Genomic DNA, 21790 nt, shown 5'->3' on the forward strand with positions numbered 1-21790 from the left:
GGAACCCTTGACCACAGTATTAGGAGACAAAGGTGGAGGGAATGTTCCAGCACAGTCAAGGCAGTGGGAGACCCAATCTGAAAGGTGCAAGCTTTGGGATTAAAGGGGTTTTCATGCAATACCAAGTGCTACACCAACAGGCAGGCATGGCAGCAATCAAATTAAGCAATAGCAAAAGGTAGGCTGAGTATCTGCAAACAAAGAGAATTCTTGACAAGTGAGAATCAATTACAGGGAATTTTCCTCAGGGAAAGAGGGGAAGCGCTTTTGCGTGTTTATTTTATGAGAGACTGGGCATACCACCAACAAATGTACTGCAGGAAAGAATCAGACAATGGCAAGGAAATGGATTAAACGTGTTAGCAAGACAATTTCCAGATCCGATTTCTGTGAAGAGAAGACCATGACCTCACCACTGGATCTGTGGTGTTACCATTAAGTACTGTCCTATACAAGCCCCAAGTCCCTCACTAGCATGGGTATGGTCTTAAGACAGACCACACCAAAGACTGGAAAGGATCTGGGAGTGTCTCTTCATTGTTATTTTATTTTTGTATTAATGATGGGTCAATTTATGTCCACAGATTTTGTAAGGCAGAATTCACCAGGGATATTGCAGAGGAGAAAACTGAGACACAGAATAAAGCTTTTGGGGAAAACAAGAGGTCTGAACTTCATTAAAAGAAAGAAAAGGCAGAGGAACAGAGTATTTGAAGACACAGATGGGGAGAAGCGACTCTTTCCCAAGCACAGATGGCAGCAATGGGAACAGTGAATATGGCTGGTTGGCCAAACGGCTTCTCTGTATCTGCCTCATCCTTTCCAGTTCACTCCAGTCCACACGAGAAGGGCCTCAGTGTGGAGAGTACCCACAACCGAAACAAGCACAGAAACAATTCTGGCACCTATGAGAATGGGATCAGGTCTCTGTGTACGTACCAACTGCACTTCCAAATCAGAGCAGCTGTTTCAGATGCAGCTGTGGGAAAACCCAAAAGCCAGAGCTTCCCTTTCCCCAGTTGACTTAACAGGGGTTGGCCGCAACATCCAAATAAACAGGAGCTTACCAAATGGATAAACTGTTTAATCAGGGACTAGCTCAGTGTAAACACACACTACCCAATTAAAACATCCCTTCCCTCCTATAAGAATGAATCGCTCCCCCCATGGGGCACCTTTACATGGTGAATTTACTGGCACCTCAGTGGAGCACCACAGAAAGTTATGGACCCAACTGAGTTGGCCATCAGGACACAGTAGCAATGCATAGCTACCGTGTTAAAACAGGACTCAGACAGACTCCCAGACTGGTTTGTGTTGGAAGGGACCTTAAAGCTCATCCAGTTCCAACCCCTGCACAGGCAGGGACCCCTTCCACTGGAGCAGCTTGCTCCAAGCCCCTGTGTCCAACCTGCCCTTGAACACTGCCAGGGATGGGGCAGCCACAGCTTCTCTGGGCACCCTGTGCCAGCGCCTCAGCACCCTCACAGGGAAGAGCTTCTGCCTAAGAGCTCAGCTCAGTCTCCCCTCTAGCAGGTTCAAGCCATTTATAAATACCTATAAATTAAATATATAAACCTCATGTTTACCCCAAGTTGCTGTCAGCACTCCAGGAGAGCTTTACACTGGTACTGTGTATAACAAGGCCCTCTTCTTTAGGCCAAGGATTCACATAAACCTGCAACAAATACTTTGGTTAGTGCCTTTGCTGCTTTCCAGCACAGCTGGAGCACAACTGGACTGAAGAAGCACTGAGCCAATGACCCATCTCCAGAGGTGGACATTAGCAGATGTCAGGGAATATTATCAGAAATGGAGCTGGTGTGACATGATACTTCCCTGACAGATTTCCAGGTTCTGGAACTCTGCTGCACAGGGACCTGAGGCAGAGATGGAGGTTGCGACTGTAAACGTCTTGGTTGAGTTTTTTCCCCACTCATTTGTTCTTGAATTCACCAGGGCTTCAGCACCCGTACCAGGTACCACCCTGCACCTAAGATTTCTATAACTCACCTATCTTGCAAGGAAAAGCATTCTCCTTCTGTTATATCTAAACCTTTCCAATGTTGTTTTGAAGCTCCGCAGCTCCAGTATTAGAAGAGATTCACAGTTCTTCCCTACTCCTGTTCTTTATTTCACTAATGATCAACTACACAAAGTTGCAGCAGATGGGATCCTCAGTACCAAACCCCAACACCATCCCACTGAACTGTCACTATGACTGAAAGGCAGCTGAGAACAAAGAACCAAGTACAGAACTGAATGTTGGGAATGTGCAGGTCTCTAAATGTGATCCATTTGTCAGAGGAACAAAGCTGTGATCAGCAGATATTTCAGGAATGCTGAAAGATGAGATTTTATAAATATAAGGCTTTAGGGAAGTGTCTTGCATTTTCTCTTCGCTGTTACATCAGCTGACAAACTACTGCAATTTGCTTTGCCCTTATGCTGCCAGAAATACCACAGGACACAAGTATTACAACCAAGTCCGCATCTGTGATGAAGCACAACTTGAACATGCATCACTCTCAAAAGCCCTGGTAAGCACATGCATTCCCAGTACCCCAGATATGAGGCTCCCTCCATTTACCAGCACCTCCAAAGAACTTGAGAGATGAAAACTGAGCTCTGATGGAGGCTGTAAGAGAGTTCAGACATCAGTCTCCTTTACAATCATTTCAGCAGTAGTTACTGAGACATGGGACCAATTCCGTTATCAGTAAGGCAGCACAGCCACAGCCATTTCTTGTGCCATCTACGACTAAACTTCTCCTGGTCATCTGCTCAAAGGCAGAAAAGAACAAGGCTTCAGTTCAATAAATCTGCTGAGCCTCTCTGTACCTTTTTATTGCTATTTTTAACCCAACACCCGAAATGATGGAAAAGGAGTCCTCAGCCTCAAGTATGAAGAAACACAACACTGTACATTCCTCTAAATGTAATGCTGCTGTTTCCAAAGGAGGTAATAAATATCAAATGAATAGGAGAGCTGTGAGTGTGCTACCAGCATGGATTGTCATTTAAATCCTTTCCAATTACAAGAACAATGAGAGCATGTGCCTGGAAAGGACTTCAGGAACCATATCCTTTTAACCTCCCATAGCTACTTGGTGGAGGGCTCTCCAGGGACCGCTGTGGGGCAGCCCAGGCAATAAGCAGGTTAGCTTCCAATAAGGGCAGCAAAGCTGCGTTACATGTGCGTCCTGTGCCCAGTGGTGCTGAGCTCCAGCAGGAACATTCCTAAGGCTGTGCGAATAAGAGATTACAGACAGGTCTCATTCCAAGGACATCTTCATCTGCAGTAACACAGAGTTAAGAAAGGAGGATACTGGTCTCCATTTTAGCAGACTGGGAAAACTGGACTGTATTAAACAGACCCAGCAGCTTCTAAGCATTGCCCATGTAACTGTCACTGAGCAGCAAAGGGAAGTCACACAAACCCTTTATACAATTGCCATGCCCTGCTGTTTCTAACAGGCTTCTTAAAGTCCCAGCAAAGCACTTTGAAGAAGCCATCTTATTTCTATCCTGCATTTACTCTGTACCACAACAGTTAAATTAAGGGAGGGAATGATTGAGGAGGTTTGGTGTTGCTGCATTGTTATAGCAGAACACATGGGGGAAGGCTTAGGAAGACACGCAGCAGTTGTCTGGTCATTCAGAGATCAAGGAAAGAGGAACTCTAAAGTACTCTCACTTTTTTATTCTTCGTATTCCTTTACATTTTAAAATATTTATGAATTCCCCATATTTTTGACAGGGGCCTGCAGGGACAGGCCAAGGGGAATGGCTTGAACCTGCCAGAGGGGAGACTGAGATGAGCTCTTAGGCAGAAGCTCTTCCCTGTGAGGGTGCTGAGGCGCTGGCACAGGGTGCCCAGAGAAGCTGTGGCTGCCCCATCCCTGGCAGTGTTCAAGGCCAGGTTGGACACAGGGGCTTGGAGCAAGCTGCTCCAGTGGAAGGGGTCCCTGCCCGTGGCAAGGGGTGGGACTGGATGAGCTTTAAGGTCCCTTCCAACACAAACCAGGCTGGGATTCCATGAATCTAAGACTTCACTTTATGAATGACACAAACATTTCCTGGTAAAGTGAACAATCAGGATGGGCTAATAGGAAGTAGAAGATCATCCATCTTCCGCAGGAATTACATAGTTTAGCTTTACAGACGGTTCAGTGGCACTCGGATACCTGCCAGCCTCTTTTTGACAATAAGAGGACCAGTAAGTATAAATTAAGCTTTATGAGCACCCGTGTACACTTACACAGCAAGGATGAGTTCAAAACCCTTCAGAAAACACCCTTCAGATCTCAGCTTCTTTAACCCAGAGAATTTCATCCATCACGCTTACCAGGTGGGTACACTCAGTTCACGAAAGGCACAGAGACGCATCAACTGGTGACCAAGGAAGGATGTGTCCTTCAGCTCAAAAATCATGCTGAGCTCATTTAAACAGACCCACTTTATGTAATTATTGAAGAGTTTCACTAAATTTTAGCTGAAAGCTAATGAACAGTCAGCTGAAACAGACTGCAGTCACCACAGTTCCAGGCTCCTGTTGTACTCCAGTCTTCTACCTCTTCTTCAGGGCAGCAAAGCCACCAGGGATCCTGCCTAGCTCCTGCTGTACAGGATTACATCCCAGTTCCTCTGGGGTTTCGTGTGAGCACAGATGGGAGACGGCAGAAGAAAAATGAGCATATTTTGCTTTGCACACCATTCTGCTGAGGGGTTCTGCCAAATCTCTTCAGCCATACGGCAGTTTGGCTTGTCCATAAACCTCAGCAGCTCATTGACAAGTGCTGTAACATGAGGTAGGAAATGGAAACCAATACAAAAACAAACAGGAAAAGGCTAAAGCACTCTCAAGAGTTTTGCTCCCGGGTATTCAATGTGAAATTGCCTTCAAGAGCAACATCTGAATAGATTTATTTGGGTTTAGCCAGGCTCCTATTTTGGCAGGGAATGTTACCTTGCTTCCCTTAGTCCTCTCCTATTTCCATAATACTAGCTGCAGGTTGTGTGTCACCTCGTTTGACAGTTGTCTCTCCTACAGCTATTTCTGCTGTCAAGACACACACTTCTAGGATATTATTCATTTTAGGATCATCCGAATCATGCTCTAGAAGCCTCTCTGCTGACTACACATCCCAGTGGGACTGGCTCTGCAGGGTACAGAGCTGCAGCACATTTCTGCAGTCAGCCCCTAGTCAGGCTGAGTTCCTCACCTCACCAAAAACACAGAGCCAAAACCAGTGTCTGTTCTCACTCCAGACAACAGAAAGAGAAGCAGGTTTCAGAAATACATCAGAGTAGCCCGTAAGCACTGCGGTTCTCCTGGCCTGCATCACCCAGAGAAGGGTATAATGTAAAATAGGACCCCAAAGAGACATAAAGTACCCAAACAACACACCACACACACAAAGCAAACAGCAGAAGGCTAATAATGAAAACTGTGAATGTAATCCAGACACACTACTACTTGATTCCAAGTTATTTTCAATTCTAGAAAGCCATAAATCATTATAAACCCCAACCACAGCACTGTAACACGCCTCTGATTTGAAACTGCCTGTAATTTTACACAACTTTATCTAGGTGGCTATTTCCTTGATGGAAAATGCAGACTGAATTACATGAGAAAATTCCTTCAGCAGCATTTCCTCCAGTTCTGACATGTGGATGTTTTTCATACCCGGATGTGGTTTTGCCTCTCGCATTAAAACTTCCACAAATCAGGCCAAGTTTAAAGCCCCAGGAAAACCCTCATTTGCCAATGCTCTGTAAGGAATCCTGCAACCTCAAGAGCTTTCCTTCCAATGACAGTAATGGAAAACTGCAAGTAAAGCTATGGACAAGCACTGGAACAGGGAAGAAAGAGGGGCAGACAGTAACAATGCCACAAGCTGGATGGAAGCAGAGTCAGTGGGGATTGCTGACATTGCCCATCACTCACAGCTACTACTGGAGTCAAGCTTGGAAACCAAGAGGTGACTATTAACTTTACAAAACACATCAAGCTGGGAGTGGCTGTCAGCATATGGGAGGACAGGGATGAAGAGCAAAATGTTCCTGCAAAATCAAAGAGGTCTGGGGGAAAACTCGAAAGAAAGTAGTTCAATAAGGACCCTAAAATGAAACCAGAATCTGCAATAGACACATGGCTGGGCAGAGATCCCAGGAAACACTTCCACAGGGATGCTGGGTTCTGCAAGATTCTGACTTTCAAGAGTAGTCCTATAAACAGTAAAGGAAGTACACAAACCCCATTTTCCTTTTAAAAGACATTAAAATGCAAACAGCGGTAGAGCATGTTACACAAGCAGAAACTATCATTCTAATCATCATTTCCAGCCTTCAAATCCCTGTGTCTGGTAAAGACCAAGACTTGTTAAGCTCACCAGAAGCAATGATTTCTTCCCAGAGTAGTTTTCAATTTCTGCTGTTTTCTTGAGGTGTATCTAAGAGTATGTTGGGGTGTGTTTAAACACTGTGTACAAGACAAAAGGATTTCTGTGGTAGTATTTCCAGAAGTGGATTCACAGCTTTGAGCAAAGAGAAGCTACATAAGAAGGGGAAAAAAATAAAATCACAAAACCACAAGAAACCCCGCTGGAATCTCTTTTGAAGCCACAGCTATCACTGCCACAGGATACTACCTAAAAGGAGATTTCCTTCACCTAAGTTCTGCAGCTCAGGCCGAAACACCTGATCAGCTACTGACCATGGAACAACGCTGGAAGGTGGCTCCTGTTCTCAGCAGCTATCACACATACAGCTGCACTCTTACCATCTGCACAAAGACAGGACACGGGTCAGGACAATGAAGCTAAATCCTTGCTCCTTCTGCAGCCCTGCTCTCTTGGGTTACTGACTAACAGAGTGTGTTTCCAGCTGAAGATCAACCTCAGCCAACGGAAGGCAAATCACACGTTACCCACCTCCTCTCTTCTGCACACAAGCAGCACCAGCAAATCTGCAGAACCTGGCACTACAGCTTTGCCTCATTGGCCAATGTTTTCATCCCATTACTAATAAAGTGTGCTTTTAGTAACAGTTCCTTTGAGGAGACTCCTCCAAGCCACCCAGATGCCCTCACTGATGGCATATGTGTTTCTATCAAGCACTTAGCGCAGTTCCCCTCAAATGAATTCTCACCCAAGTTCTCATTTTGATGGCTCTCTTCAGGTTCCACCTCTGTGAATTCAACCTGAACTCCCACATATGCTCTTGGCACACAGCCACAGGATGACCATGCATTGCCAAAACCCATGGCATACTTGTAGAGCATCCCAAAGCCTCAGCATTACAAGGCCTTGCCTCAATCCTGCTTTCTGAATGTCTCACAGCCACATTAAGGAGATGGTGACCAATTTCAGCCAGGAGTGATCAACAGGCTCCTAGAATCACAAGTTTCTGCCCATACCTTGTAGGATTATGGAACTAATTTCATAGAATTGTGGATTGGTTTCTGCTGGAAGGGACCTCAAAGCTCTTCCAGTTCCAACCCCTGCCACGGGCAGGGACCCCTTCCACTGGAGCAGCTTGCTCCAAGCCCCTGTGTCCAACCTGGCCTTGAGCACTGCCAGGGATGGGGCAGCCACAGCTTCTCTGGGCACCCTGTGCCAGCGCCTCAGCACCCTCACAGGGAAGAGCTTCTGCCTAAGAGCTCAGCTCAGTCTGCCCTCGGGCAGGTTCAAGCCATTCCCCTTGGCCTGTCCCAGGCCCTTGTAAAGAATCACACTCCATTTCTTCTGATTTCTTCTCCCTAATTTCTTCTTGCACATATAGGCTATGGACTCCGTCTCAATACTGGGCTCTATTTCATTCACATCGACTGGTGACAGAAAAGCTGGTTAGTGGAAAGCAGACAAAACGGGAGCAACTGCCACAAGTTTTATTCCCATATAACCATCTTATCAGAAGACAAAGAGACAACACTCTCCATGTTAGACTCCCATTCATTTCTTCCTATAGTGATAAATAATTCAACTCCATAGGTGGAATCAAAAGGGGAAACAGAGTTTTGCCTGCTCTGTGGGGAAATATATGGGCTGATTCAAGAGACAGAAATGACTACTCTTTCCTGCCACCTACCCCTTCACCAACAAGTCATCTCAAGTTTACAAGTGGCTAGATTCTTTTAGCTCATCTCCTCCAACTTGGGCTGCTTCATCTTCAAGTGTGAAGTAATGAAAGCATACCAAAAACACACCATCTGTGCAAGACAGCATATAGAAAATTGAGTTCACCCAGATGGGACATATCACACACTCCCTTATGTCTCTATCAACACACCAGCTTTGCAAATCTGCCCTAAATAAAACCAAAAGTGACAACATGTTGGGTCTGAGGCCAGCAGGGCTGCCGAAGCCCCGCATGTACTTGGCAGGGCTCAGATTGTTCTCTCCACTTTAACAAACAACTCTTATAAATGGAAAACTTGCTGACATTCAAGTACTCTGCTGGGTTCAGATGGCAGGAGCACTGTATTCAGCTGAGTCTCCTGGAGGGATCAATTAATTGGCCATCAAGTTCACAGAGATGAAGCTGTAGGTTGCTTAAAAACTAGCAGGCTTTGACACAGCCTCCTTCCAATCCCCAGCAGGGGTAAATGCTGGTCTGGAACGTTTCTAGCTACATCAACTCTTTACCAACACATAAAAACAACACTTTAAAGATGCTTATTTTTACAAGTTACATTAGGTGAAGTATACAGCTGAACAATATGGCTGAGCACATATGGAAACGCTTAAGCAGCAGCTCCATTTTCTGTCCAAGAAGCCTGTAGACAAGCAGAATAAACTTAAGTCGCACACATGACTACTCAATGTACTACACACAGAAAGACATACAAAAAAAGGGATGTTTTCATGAAAAACATACTTCATTTATTTTCTAGCAGGAGTAGCTAGAACGGGCAGTACAGAAGTACAGAAATAGCAAAACACAAAGAGAGGATGGCACCAAAGATGAGCCGTACCAAGTAAGATCACATTCTCCCCCAGCCACTGCTGTGTCTTGGACTGTGGGCAGTGACCAGCACCTAATGAAGAGAACTGGGCAGCTCTATTCCCAAACACATTGCCCAAGCCTACAACAACTTGTAGCTTAACATTTCCATATGCCAGAGCTTCTATACTGGTATGAAAGAGACTTTGTAGATCTGTCTTCCAAGAATATATCCAATCACTTTCATGCAAACTCTCAGCAGCAGAGTCTTGCTGCAACAGCAACCACACTGTATTCATCAGGCAAAGAAGTACTGCTTTGAGTTCAGTCTGAACTTCCTACTTCCCATCTGATGTACCTACTTTATGTAGGGAATGAAACAGGGAACAATTGCTTATCTTTTGTCCAACTCAGGCATCATGTCTTTGGGCACAGACATTCTCCATTTCCAAGCTGTTCCACAACCAGTTTACTAGGGGAGGCATTTAGTCAGAGCTTCCTCACAAGTTACTCTACACTTACTGACACCAAGTTTAACCTGCTTGTCTATTCTCCAATCACGCAGTACCATAAGGTACTTTATAGCAGTTTTAGAGTAGACTTTGGCAAAGTACTTCTAAATCACTCAGACTTTGTTATTTCTCTATCCATTGTCTTCCTGGGATCATCTGTATGAGTGTTAAGCTGCACAGGTCTCCCAAGACTCCTGTGTTGTTCTAATGGTAGCAAACATCCCCTATAATAATGATTACTGCTAAACATTTCCATAGAATCATAGAGACATAGAATGGTTTTGGTTGGAAAAGACCTCAAAGCTCATTCAGCCCCAACCCCTGCCACAGGCAGGGACACCTTCCACTAGAGCAGCTTGCTCCAAGCCCCTGTGTCCAACCTGGCCTTGAACACTGCCAGGGATGGGGCAGCCACAGCTTCTCTGGGCACCCTGTGCCAGCACCTCAGCACCCTCACAGGGAAGAGCTTCTGCCTAAGAGCTCAGCTCAGTCTCCCCTCGGGCAGGTTCAAGCCATTCCCCTTGGCCTGTCCCTACAGGCCCTTGTCCCAAGCCCCTCTCCAGCTTTCCTGCAGCCCCTTTAGGCACTGGAGCTGCTCTAAGGTCTCCCCTTCAGGAGCCTTCTCTTCTCCAGGCTGCCCCAGCCCAGCTCTCTCAGCCTGGCTCCAGAGCAGAGCTGCTCCAGCCCTCGCAGCAGCTCCATGGCCTCCTCTGGCCTCGCTCCAACAGCTCCACGTCCCTCTTGTGCTGCTGCCCCAGAGCTGGATCGGAACCGCAGGGGGGGTCTCCCCAGAGCACAGCAGAGGGGGAGAATCCTCGCCATCTCACTTTTTAACCAGTCTCTGGTTTACTAAAGACCATTTTCTCTTATCCCCAGAAAAATCAGTTGCTTTAAGAAGCTGCAGCAAAGGACCATGACAGTTGCTTTCTGGCAATCCAAGGTTACCATCCACACTGGAACACCCTCACCCAGCTGTGTGCTGAGCCTTTCAGGACCTTAAAGATTTGTCAAGTGCAACTTCCTTTTACAAAAGCCATGCTGACTCCTCCACATTCATATAAAATCATGTGCCAAAGAATTCTAATCTATATTACTCTTTTGACAAGGCTCCACAATACAAAGCCAGATTTCTGTCTGCTGGCCCCCAAGCTCCCTGGAACTCTTCTGCAAGTTGGCATCATATCGGCCCCATCTATTCTCCAATAGGGCTGAGGAGGTTTCCATTGAAAGGTCACACACAAATGTTAGCAATTCAACAGTTTCATCCTTGAATCAATCCCTCCTGGGCTCCAACATCCTGTTCCCTGCAGCCAGTTACTGACACTGTGTTCTTAAATCCTTCCATTAACAGCTGGGTTTGAGATGGGACCTGGTAACAAAACCACGAGGAACGTAGATGCCTCTGAAAGTCATTTGTTTCTTTCTGTTCCACCTTTCGCAAATGATTCTTTCACACTCTTGTCTTCAAGGATTTTTGCAAACGTTTAGACAAGCTTCTTGTTCCCAACATGTCTGGAAAAGATCTGTTACTTTTTATACCTTCTGAAAGCTGTTCCTCTAAGTTTTTGGCATCTCAAAGTGTTTGTTCTTTTCTGTCTTTCTCACTTGTTCATGACTTCAGCTTTTGGAAGGATGCCTCTGACTCTACAGCCCTTCTTCCCTGCTGTTTCACATCATAACTTTCTCTCAACTGGCTTTTGATGGGACTGGGGCACTTGCTCTGCAGCGTAAGGCCTTTAAATCTTCACACTACCTACAAACATTTCACCCTTCTCACTGCTCCTGTCAGTTTCAACACGCTTCCCCATTCTGATGTACCTTCCCTTCGGAAACCAAGTCGAGCTTCAGTGCAGGTTTTGCCTTGGACTGCTGTCAGTGCTTTGTGTTCACACTTACAGAGTGTGTTACACTGGCAGTAAAACTTTGTGCAAAGTTCTGCACATTTCCCAGGAGAAAGTCAAAAGTATCTTCCTCTCCTTGAATCCCTAACCAGATGTTTCCCAAAGGTGGCATTTGTGACGCTTAAGAGGACTGCAGTGCCAGCTTTCTCCCATTGTGTTTCCTACTTTAAAGCTACACACTCTGTATTAGTCTATACTTTTCCTATCTACAAGTTGAGATTCTCTAATTTTAAGATTCTGTTATTAATGCAGTTATTTTCCTGATATGACATCTAGCTTTAAGACACAGCACTATTCCCCTGTGGGTCTGAACCACTCAGGCATTTTTAAGGAACCTGTAACTCAGTTACAAGGGTGTTCAATTGACCTTTTCCTTCCATCGACTTACAGCTCTCAACAGCCTCACATAAAGCCCAAACTCCCTAGGTCATCAACCACCTTATTTCTCAAGATTTCAGTCTCTGTCTAGAAATTCATACACATTCAGCCCAATTTCCTCCTTTCTTCCTGTTACGTCAGTGCTAACCAAAGGGGGAAACTGTTACACAATGTGACTTTTGAATGACCAAGGGCACGTGGTGGGTAAGTTTTAGTGGTAAAACAGCGTAGCTATGTTCAAGAAGAGCTGGGAAGTGCTGTTTGAACGATGATCCAATGAATTCTTGCATCAAGCATTTTAGCTTCTTCTGGACTTCTCAAGTTCTTTTGTTATTATTTGTCAGCAAAAAGGCATATGTATGACAGGGAAAAAGAACCAGCAAGTGTAGTTTCTACTTGTCGCTACTGACAAGAGACAAAACCTCTACCAATGAAGCCACCAACCCCAGGGGAAGGAGGGAAATCTTCTGTTGTCATGATTTTGGGGTTAACTTGTATATATTTGAGAATCTTATCTGAACACGGTAATGTACTTTGAGAGTTTCCCATGTTTATTATAATTAGTGTGGCATTGGACCTATACACTAAAATACACATGAGAACAGATCTGATCACTGGCACTTCTTAAGTCTCTTAAAAGATAAAATACCCCCAAAGATCAGTTTATCCTACAGAGCTACATGGAAGCCCAGAGGGAAAGAGAGACACTGAAATCACTGGCAAAAGGCTACATCTGCTGCACTGAATAACTTTGAGAAAGAGAAGAGAAAATGTAGTTGCCAACTTCTGTTGGTTTTTGTTTCGTATCATCTAAAACCTGACACTTGGTAACCTGCCACTCATAAGGAGCAGACAGCTCAGATTATTTCTCAGCTTATTATGAGTTTTCCCTGTTCATTTTACAGAAACTGTGAAAGTTATTAATTACTCTTCAAGAAAGGTTATTAATATTTAGTTATTATTCATCATAAAGTACAGAATAACCGTTCGCATTACTTTTGTTGCACTGTCCTTACTAAATACATAAACATCAAGACAAATGAATTCCCAGGATAGAAACAGCTCTGCTCATCTCAACAAGGTAAAAATAGCTGCTCTCTTTGGAAGTTCAGTATCAAATGCATCACTGAATTCAACACTTGCTTCAGAACCTCGAAGAAAGGCAACAAATGACAGGACCTTGCATGTCATTTATTTTCATTGCTCACTGAGGAATAACTCTGGCAGTTATTTAACCCTCACCCAACTCCTCCTGTTGGTTCTCACGTTAATGCTGATCACATTTGACACCTCAAAATAGCATGTTGGTAGGAAAATAAGCTACAACTGAGAACTTCTCATCAAGTATGATTTTGTTTTTCAAACACCGGCCATGCTGATAAAACTGCCTTTCAACAAAGTCTAACATAAGCAAGGTAAAGAAACTGCTGAAAAATGGAATGCTGGACATGGTGTCACAGTTTGCGGTCAAAGGCTCAATCTCCACAGCAGGAAAGACAAAGTTACAGGAGGGAGAACAAACAGCATCAGCCCTCATATTGCACACATGGGTTCAACATGTCAGATGACAATACAGCGAGTTACGAAATGGGATTTAGGCAGCAGTAAACACTTAAGTGCTATTGTTCATTCAGCTGGGCCCTCCCTTATCCTACCTCTGTTCCTGAAGCTGCCAAGGTTACACAAAGAGCCCCATCCACACCTATCAACTGAAAGAGCACAGAAAATAAAGTGGAATTGACCAATGTTTTCCAGTTATTACAGTATATTTCATACCAGATTTTAAATTGTATCAAGTACCAACTACTACCTGCTGCTCTAAATCACACTAAAGAAGCCGCAGGTCCTGTTGGTGAGTTGTTCACCACTGACTCATCCCTAGAAGAAAAAGTACCTTGCAGTTACACTTTTTGCGGGGTTTGAGAGTGCAACATCCAGTAAGGAGAACAAAGAATAGCAGGACCCCAGGCAAGCCAGACCCACCACTTCTTAAGGCCTTTGTTATTCAAAGTAGTATCAGTAATCCTAGCAGAGACTTTCCCTCATGTCTCGGAGGTGTAGCTGTAGGTACAGTTCATGAAGCACAGCACACGCTCTGCACGGACTTCACCCTGTAAGAATCTCAGGTGTCTCTTTAAAGTGTTTACATTTTCATTTACAACAAAGCCTACCAGGAGAACAGCAAATACTCTGAGATAAAGGAACACACAAGACACCGTGAGAACAGGTTTAAGGGAGGAGGAGAAATGTTTACATCATCTTCCAGAGTAAGATGAAGGGATTCTCGATACTCAGGACAATATGGCCCAAGGGAAATGGTAATGGGAGAGAAAGAAATTCCTTCACCTCTGGGTTGAAATCCAAGTCAGGCTGGTAGTAGCCAAGAACCATTAGCTAACATCTGCTAGCTGTTTGGCAACCCATGTAAAGTGAGTTATATTCCTTAGTGTCCACATCACAGTCCCACTAATTGGCACCACGTTGGCAATCTAAACAGAGAGGCTAAGGTCTGAACATACAGCAAGCATGAGCTGCAGGATTAGTCAGCTTCAGTTCGGAGTACATATGTGATGAATTACACATTTGGTAGATGTAATTCCATCTAATTGCCCCACCAGCCTGTTCTGCCCTCAAAAGAAAACCATAAATCCAGGCAAGCCAACAAGCTGTCAGCATTCCCTTGTCAAGCACACAGTATCTGAGTTAGTGAGACACGTTATTAAGTTCCTTACTATTCAAAGAAACTGAAGCAACTGTTTAAATGTTAAGCACAACACTGTACCACATGGAGTATGAGCTGAAGCATTTGGATAATAGGTACCAATATCCTTAAACCAGTGTCCTTTTCTTCAGTGTTTAGCTCAAAAATACAATGTTCACTCAAAAGGCAGTGAGGATATAGGATCATGTATCCCAAACAAGCCTTTTCTCTCTTACTCCTTCCTCCTCCTGCAGCTTCCAACAAAGAGCACAAAGGTACAAAGCTGACCCAAGAATCAGACCCATTAATTTTTAGAAAATTATCCGCTGTATCCATGGTAAAATGTCCCTAAGGACAAAAAAGAAAAGAAGTTATTATCTCATAATAAATAGCAAGAAATAAAATTGATGTTTCATATCATCTGAATACAGAGCATAAAAAAAAAAAGTCTCAACTATGAAGGAAGGAAACTCATGTTACAGCGTAGAAACTGTTCCTGATGTTTACACATCACTTCAGCTTAAAGAACTGCTTATGATGGGAACATGATGAAAGCTGTTGAGCATGAAGGGAGATATAAACGAAGCATCTTTGCCAGAACTCTACCAGAACACAGAATCACAGAGTAAGTCAGTTTGGGAGGGACCTCTGGAGGTTTTCCAGTCCTCAAGCTGCTCAAAGGATGGCCAACTTCAAAGTCAGATGAGGTTGCTCAAGAATATTTTAGATGAAAGCACAACCAAGTATTATGCCCTGCAAAATCCACAGATGAAGAAATTGCTCTTGCTAGGTGAGTGAATACCGCTTTCATTTAGCACCACTCTGGAAGGGTTCAAGTCCTAAGCTGTTGTGAGAAGCAGTCAGAATGGCTGGCTGCCATTAAGAACAGTGATCAAGTGAAAAGGGAACAAACTTCATATAAATACCCACTAGTACCAAGGCTTGGAGAACTGAGTCTGAACAAGTCCATGTGGAGAACTGCAGACATGAGGACAGGAGACTGTCTGAGAGAGCTGGGAAAGCATAACCCTCCCAAGATCTATGTTTTATCTTGTTGGAAAGGTATGCTCAGCCCTCCCCAGACAAAAGGCCAGTCTGCAGGAAAACAAACAGAACCCCTGACTCCCATAGGTCTGCATTCCACAGCCACCTTCAAAGGGATGGATTTTTTCTTCTTGTGCAAGGAACGTGCAGAGTTAACATCCAGAGAATGTGATAGTATCTAAAGTGCCTTAAACACAAGAGCTGCTGCTTTTAGCTGGTAACCATTGCCTGGCTCACCTGGCCCTCAACAAAGCCAGACCAGTTTAATCCCATAAAAAGATGCTGCCAGTGCCCAGTGTCTGCACACACGCTGATGAGGACTGTGTGTGTGGGACTGGTGGACTGAGGGATCTGCCTGATACAGCAACAGCACTCCTTCCCCTGAGCTAACCTCTGCCAGGGCAGCTGCCTGCTTCAGGCAGTGAGGATACAGCCTTCTTTTTCCCATCACTGACTACTGAAGCCCCCAAGGTGGATCTTTTCTTACTCTCTTCTATAACTTTGAGAAGCAGAATAGCCTCATGCCACATTTTTTAAATCATAAAGTCCTTCTGCTTGAAGACACGTTATTACTAGCTGCTTTTAAAATCACACTACTTGAGGTAGGATCTGCTGTGCTGACATCTGAAAGAGAATTGAGGGAGACTGTGGACATAGGATCATAGAATCCCAGCCTGGTTGGGGTTGGAAGGAACCTTAAATCTCATCTAGTTCCAATCCCTGCCACGGGCAGGGACCCCTTCCACTAGAGCAGCTTGCTCCAAGCCCCTGTGTCCAACCTGGCCTTGAACACTGCCAGGGATGGGGCAGCCACAGCTTCTCTGGGCACCCTGTGCCAAAGCCTCAGCACCCTCACAGGGAAGAGCTTCTGCCTAAGAGCTCATCTCAGTCTCCCCTCTGGCACTGATGACTGCAGGAGTCGGACACAAGCTGGAAACAGGGCTAACAAATACACAGATACTGTGACCATTCTGTCTTTGGCTGCATCCAGCCCATCAAGTGCAGGAACTGAACCTTCAGAACTAACTGATGGTGCTACAGGAGTCAGTTGCGTGATAAAGTCCAAGTAAAGGTTAAAAATCAAACAATGCAGAGAACTGCTTTATTGAGCAGGTCTAACATGCACTTCTGAACCCTCAAGCACTGACACCCAAATAAATGTTTTCTCACAAAACCAAGTATAGAAATAATACCAAATTCATGAGCTTCCTGAGAGTAATTCCACTCCATTTGGAAAACAGGAGGGGTCCAAGAAAGAAATCCTTCTCTGCAGGGGAGGGAGGCAGGAAGGAAGGAAATGTGAATTACATACACCTCTGGATAAGTCTCCCTTAAAAAAAAAAAAAGGGAAGGAAATGAGAGTTAACAGAAAGGAACATGTTCAGCATCGCTGCACAAGCTGGGGAAGCAAAATAGGAAATCCTGGCTAAAGATAAGGCTGCCTCCTCCTGCCACCGCCGGGCTCCCACAGCCACTGCGGCAGGAGCAGGGACAAAGCTACTCACTTTTCACTCTTCCCTTTGCAGCACCACTTTGAAGTTACCTACAAATCAGAGTCCCACTTTGACACTCACCTCTCCCTGTGTCATCCTGTGCTGCTTTGTCACAGGGACTGGTAAAAACCATGTGTTTGCACTTCTTTTTTAAGTTAAGAAAGCATAACTCATAACTGAGCAGAGACAAAGGCTCTGTTGATACAACAACATGTGGATTAAATCTGAAAGGAGAAGGAAGGCTGTTCTATTAAACTGACAATCCTGCACAGAGGGCTTATATCTAAATTGGTGCAATAAATCAATAAGAAGGATTTAACTTTTGCTAAAACAATCATTTATTTAGGCATGGAACAAGAGCATTTAAAAACTGGTCTGGACATTGCACACAAAAGGGTTTCTTCAGTTTTGCTCTTTTTGGTTTTCTTTTGTGTTGTAAGAACATCCCCAAAGCTTTGCATTTGCTTTACTGAAAAATATTTACTTTTTGGTGCTTAAACCTTTGCCAAGGCAGCACCACAGGGCTCTGCACTGAGCTGCTCCTGCTGGAAAAAGGGAGAAGACAGGCCTAAATGTGTGCTTTCCCCCATGAGCATTCTCCCCTGTGTTTTTATAAAGATTTGCTACTTCTTCCCTGAAATTTTAGTTGCTTTTTCACAGAACCCCAGGCTGGTTTGGGTTGGAAGGGACCTTAAAGCTCACCCAGCTCCAACCCCTGCGACGGGCAGGGACCCCTTCCACTGGAGCAGCTTGCTCCAAGCCCCTGTGTCCAACCTGGCCTTGAGCACTGCCAGGGATGGGGCAGCCACAGCTTCTCTGGGCACCCTGTGTCAGCGCCTCAGCACCCTCACAGGGAAGAGCTTCTGCCTAAGAGCTCAGCTCAGTCTCCCCTTGGGCAGGTTCAAGCCATTCCCTTGGCCTGTCCCTACAGGCCCTTGTCCCAAGCCCCTCTCCAGGTTTCCTGTAGCCCCTTTAGCACTGGAGCTGCTCTAAGGTCTCTCCTTCAGGAGCTTTCTCTTCTCCAGCTGAACCAGCCCAGCTCTCTCAGCCTGGCTCCAGCACAGAGCTGCTCCACATCTTGTTTAAGTAGGAAACACTCTCCAGTTATCACTACTTACCTCTATCACACAGCAATTTGTCACACAAGGTCTACTGAGACCCACACAATAACCTGCCACATCATTGTGTCAGTCTAGAGATGCCCAGGGAACTCCAGTCACACCTCATCTGCACAGTACTGCCCAGAAACACACATTTGGTCTCCACAACCCAAGAAGAGAAGCCCCTGCTGATGCACAGTGAAAAATAAGGAGGCCTTGGCAGAACACGAAGTACAGCACTGATGGTAACTATAGATGGGTCCAAGAACTAAAACTGCCATTTTTAAATAGAAATCAGATGGTACCTGGAACCGATTCCAGAGCTAGAGCAAAGACGACACCAGCATCTACTAATTACCTTTAATACACTGTGCTATGAAGATGGCACTGGCTAACCCCCACAGACATGCCATTATGCAGCTCCAGCTTGTCTTCAAAGGATGACAAAGGCCAAATATAAATCATCATAAAAAAATAAACTTTCGGTTCCACAGGAATGTTCTGTGAGAAGATATTAGTAGGAGACGCTTCTCATCACTAGAAGGAATGTTTCATACAAGCACGCTGGAGCTGCTCTTCAGCACGTTCTGTGAGTGTCACTGGCTCCTTCATTACTGTCACTTTTTAGAACACCCAAACTGTGTGTAAAAACACCCAAAATGTGTTGTAAAATACATGCGAGGGCATCTAAATATGGTACAGAGTGTAAGAGAGGGGGAGAGGATTTTGATTGAAACCTCTGTCATTGAACATGTCATTCCTAATACCATTTACAGAAATCGCAAGAGCTGAACTCCTCAACATCATTAAAACAGAACCCCCAGCCCCACTGATGCCCCAGAAAGCTTATGTTGGACCCTCCCACAAGAGGTGGGGGGAGATGAGACATATACAGGTTATTCTGCCTGCATCTCACCCAAAGGCAGATGCGCAAAACCTACCAACACCTTATTAAAAGAACCATTTGCCTTGCAGCGATCCATTGCCTTGCAGCCCACAGGAGTCCCTCCACAGCCCTGCAGCCACCCACATGGCACTGGGTCTTTGCTCAGCTTCTGCTGCCTCTTCAAGTACCCTCCAGATAAGACAGACGCCAAAGAACATGGGAGAAGGAACATGTCCACTTTCCTTCCTCACTCCAGGCAACCATGCTAGCCAAAAAGCTAACAAGGAGCCATACCAGACGGACAGAAAGGGAAGGTGATAGAGGAGATTAACAACTAGATGAGGAAGAAGATAGCCTGACAAGTACTTTTTCTTATTATTCTGCTTTATTTGTGGAGAGGTGAGGCTCATGGCCATTAGAGTTCATGGAAGCACTACATCGTTCCTTAAGATACCAAGCAAAGTGCTGCCAGCTGGCTTTGAAAATCTCCAGTTCTCAATGTCTGCTGCCTTCAAGCCACAGGTGACAAAGCTGTCACCTCTAAGTAAAGCCAAAGCCCTGGCCAGAAAGACAGTCCCAGCTGGAAGGAACATGTCCCAGCAAGGAGATGGCCAGGCAGGCGTACAACGGTTTTATGCTCACAGCTCTTACGGTCCTGTTGTATGACCTCATTCAATTCACATCCTCAACACAACACTGCTTCTGTCAAAGGTGAAATGCACATAAGCACCACCAAATAGTGGCTACACAAAACCATGTGTTGGGCTGCACCTCCAGAGCATGAGCAGCAGCTCAGGGAGGGTATTCTCTCCCTCTGCTGCACTCTGGGGAGAATCTGCCCCCCCCCCCCCCAGCACAAGAGGGACGTGGAGCTGTTGGAGTGAGGCCAGAGGAGGCCATGGAGATGCTGTGAGGGCTGGAGCAGCTCTGCTCTGGAGCCAGGCTGAGAGAGCTGGGCTGGGGCAGCCTGGAGAAGAGAAGGCTCCTGAAGGGGAGACCTTAGAGCAGCTCCAGTGCCTAAAGGGGCTGCAGGAAAGCTGGAGAGGGGCTTGGGACAAGGGCCTGTAGGGACAGGCCAAGGGGAATGGCTTGAACCTGCCCGAGGGGAGACTGAGCTGAGCTCTTAGGCAGAAGCTCTTCCCTGTGAGGGTGCTGAGGCGCTGGCACAGGGTGCCCAGAGAAGCTGTGGCTGCCCCATCCCTGGCAGTGCTCAAGGCCAGGTTGGACACAGGGGCTTGGAGCAAGCTGCTCCAGTGGAAGGGGTCCCTGCCTGTGGCAGGGGTTGGAACTGGATGAGCTTTATGGTCCCTTTCAACCCATTCTATGATTTTATAACCCAGCTACTAGCAGTAATGCCAATGAAGAAGTGGGAATTTTGAGGCTAAGTAAAGCAACACATTAAAGCTGAGGTTTATGCTATGTAGGCATGGTTCCAGCACAGGAAACCTGGACTATGGTTTTGCCAAGCCTGCCCAGTGTGGGTGTGATTCAGTGCTAATTACTCAGAAAAGCGTTTCAAGTGGCACTGGCCTGGTATGCTTTGTTTTAAAGCAAAACATGGCATGTTTTGGACAACGTTCAGATTGTGTTTATGTTTACAGACAATCTGACTCCTGCATATGAAGAATGCTTCTCCTTGGTGAAGCCTAAAACACTCAAGAAAAGTCAGAAGTCATGTAAATGATCTGGCTCTATAATCTTGCCAGAACAGAAGCAGCACCAAAGTTTCATCAAAGTGAACAATACTCACCGTCTTAGATTTGACTTCCCTGACTCCTGCTTTCTTCAATATTCTAATCATATTTCTTAAACATTCTAAACCACTTCAGATTTCAAAGCACATTTACAAATATTAATTCTCCCAAGGTAAAAATCATAGAATCATAGAATAGTTAGGGTTGGGAAGGTTCATCCACTTCCAACCCCCCTGCCACGGGCAGGGAGACCTCACATTAAACCATATCACCCAAGGCTCTGTCCAACCTGGACTTGAACACCACCAGGGATGGAACATTGACAACTTCCCTGTGCAGTCTATTCCTGTGCCTCACCGCCCTTACAGTAAAGAACTTCTTCCTTATATCCAATCTGAACTTCCCCTGCTTATGTTTTAGCCTGTTACCCCTTGTCCTATCACTACAGTAAAATCTCTATGCTCTTTACTACAGAAGGGAAGTGAAATAAATAATAAGCTATTTGTCAGAGGCACAGAAGGGACCGATGTAAAGGCTGCTATTAAACCCCAAGAGTTTCTGAAACAAATGATTGTTTTTAAAGAGTTCACTTTCAAGATGATGGTAATTATACCAAAAAAAAAAGTTCCAAAATGGATATACATTCAGGATCAAGGCAGCTCATGGGGTAAAGGCCCATGCACTAAATCAGACTGCAACAAACTCAATCTTGCCTTGCATCACAAGATATCAAAGTGGGCAACAAGAAAGCACATGGCAGGGGGCTGGAACTGGATGAGCTTTAAGGTCCATTCCAACCAAACCAGTCTGTGATTCTATATAGGTCAATCCCTCTCAGGCTTCACACTCTCTGCTCTGGAGTTTTCACTCCACACTTTCTAGTCTGGAAGTTAACTTGGCATCAGGACTTTCCCCTGTAGAATACGTGGGAATGCTGCTGACAGCAGCTCCCAAGTGTGATTCTAGAGTGCCCTCTAACGAGGCTGAGCTGGATTTCACACCACAGGCAGGGAACCCAGAAAAACCCAACGTGGGGCTTTCCAGAAACTTCTCATTAAACACTAAGCTTTGTTTCCATCTGAACTAAAGGGCAAACCAGATGATATACACGATTTGGTGACTGCTGCTGCAC

The 21790-nt window shown here is 45.3% G+C and overlaps 1 long non-coding RNA gene across 1 annotated transcript in view; it reads right to left on the reverse strand.

Annotated features, from left to right (window-relative positions):
* Positions 1-21790, reverse strand: part of LOC133225531 (uncharacterized) — a 67241-nt gene that overhangs the window by 38458 nt on the left and 6993 nt on the right. The gene's annotated exons all lie outside the window — the stretch shown is intronic.

The sequence above is a fragment of the Neopsephotus bourkii genome, unplaced genomic scaffold (assembly GCF_033783945.1).
Source record: "Neopsephotus bourkii isolate Nb327-2 ecotype Australia unplaced genomic scaffold, CSIRO-AGI_Nbou_v1 NB_1761, whole genome shotgun sequence".
Classification (NCBI taxonomy): domain Eukaryota; kingdom Metazoa; phylum Chordata; class Aves; order Psittaciformes; family Psittacidae; genus Neopsephotus; species Neopsephotus bourkii.